We start from the raw sequence: 2,317 nt of genomic DNA, 5'->3' as shown, positions 1-2,317 counted from the left end.
ATTGTTGCAAAGTGAAAGCTGTCAGTCCAAGCACACTCAGAAGAAGGATGAGGCTGTCTACTTTCTTAAAGGTTCACATTCTTTAAATCCAAGGGAGCATCTAGTTCTAATCTGTCTTTAAAAAATCTCAATGAATCAAAATGAATGACAGTAACTTCGTTGTGTGGCAGGGACTGTTATTTCTGGATGGGAGTTTTTGTGTTTGTGTGTTATTTTAATCTTGCTTAATCTTCACTCACTAAAATCTGACAAGTAACATGATCAATGTTTTACAGATAAGAAAAAATAATTTGAAAGCTTTTGTTATTACCTAAAACTACATATCTAATATGGAGTAGATTCATGATTCAGAACTAATTCTCATAAGTTTCACAGCTTCACAACCGTCATGTTATAACTGTGCTAGAAGTAATTATAAAAATAACAGATCTTCTAGAAGTAGGTAGAATGATGATATTAGAGTGTGAAGAATATTAAAGTGAAGTACACATCTATCTAATTTCAAAATTATCATTCTGGCGTCTAAAAAACTGCCATTCAAACTCAACCAACAGTGGCATGTCAATAGATAATGAACAAAATTAAATCTCACCCACTCAGTCACAACAACATCTACTATTTTGCCCATATTTAGGAAATAGCATAGTGTTTCATGAGCATCCCTGAAATGTCTCCTGAGGGACATATTTTGTCATTGGGATGCTAGCCCAACAAAATAAACAGATAATCATGACATCATATTGTGAGCCCAACGAATAAAAGATAAAGATCCCCTACTTCTTTGCATGTATTAATTATTCTTCTCACACAAAATTAATATGGAATATGTAAGCTTACCTGCTGCTTGGAAAATAAAAGTATTGGCAATTCTGAGTGTTGAGTCTTAGATCTTTAATTCTACCAGAGAAAATGATAAAAATCCTATCAGAGAAGCTTTCTTGTCGATACTGCTCAGAAGTGTCCTTTGAATTGCCATTTACCCTGTGCCAAAGTCAGGTTCCTTATTTATGAGATAGATTAAATATTATTACCACTCCCATTTACTTCACAGAATTGTGGCTGTGAAGAGTAAATGAAGGAAGGTCTATAAAACAGCTCAGTAAAAATCATCATTTTAACCACATTCAATGTAGTATTTATCTTAAGGGGTTTTTCCTGACTGTGGTTGCTGGCTCAGAGCAAATCTCAGTTTTGAGGATATCGATGGCACTTGTACTAACTCTTCACATGGACAGGAGTAAATACATGACCAGAAGGCCTTTTCACAGTCTGGGACCTCTACTATGATGCCAAACAGGATCCCACTGGAATTTCATAAATGGGAACGAACAGAGAATTGCAGAGGGGACATCTCAGGGGAAAAGACTCCCTATGAGGAAAAATATAGATCTTTCTACTAATACCTAAGGATGAGATCATTAAATTGCCTGGAGAAAACCTGTTTGGTTTGTTGAATAAGCACATAGGTGTAGGTATATTTGCATTGTTTGTTGTCATTTCATTTATGATAGTTTTAATGTAAGCTTAATTTGTGAATCATAAAATTCACACGTTTTAGTACACAGCTCAGAAAGTTAGAACAAATGAAAATGATCATGTAAGCATCTCCATAATATGATAAAGAACAGTTCGTTAGCTCCCAAAATTCCTCTGTGCTGGATATAAAGTGCAATTACCATGATAGTATGCAAACACAATGATCTAAGTCCGTCCTACTTTGATGAGTAGCCACTGGGGTCTTAAAAGCTCATGATCAGCCATCTAAAGTGGAACTATGACAATTTTCTCTGCAGATGAAAGAAGAGTGAAGAACATGGAAGATGCATGGGAGCAATTAGTCCAGTGGACTAAGGGACCATGCAAATATTAGTCTTCACAACCCTTAGACAAGTAAATCCAAAAGGTTCTAGGTTTAACACTACCAACTGATCTGGAAGGGCATCACATTAGACAGTCCTGGATAGAATGGGAGAGTAATGTGGAACAAAATTCAAAAGCATAAAGAACACCAGGCTTACTTATCAGATAAATATTGGCAGACTGTGAACCTTAGTCACCATTCCATTCAAGACTGGAAATAAACTCAACATCCTGACTCAATTTTTAGCCACATAACAGGTCTATATAATGAATAATAGCAGCAGGAAAGTACACCCACCTCTGGACAATCAACCATTCAAGATAAAAAAGGCAGTAAAGTTCAGAATACAGGGAGCATTAGGAATGAAGGAGGAATGGGGACCAGATATGGGAAGGAAGTGGGACAAATTATGTTACATTATTGGGATTGAAAACTGACATAAAACAAATTGTGTAG

Source organism: Echinops telfairi, unplaced genomic scaffold (assembly GCF_000313985.2).
Source record: "Echinops telfairi isolate 266 unplaced genomic scaffold, ASM31398v2 ScPeMD7_7416;HRSCAF=8454, whole genome shotgun sequence".
In the NCBI taxonomy this organism is placed as follows: Eukaryota; Metazoa; Chordata; class Mammalia; order Afrosoricida; family Tenrecidae; genus Echinops; species Echinops telfairi.
This window is presented reverse-complemented; position numbering follows the sequence as displayed.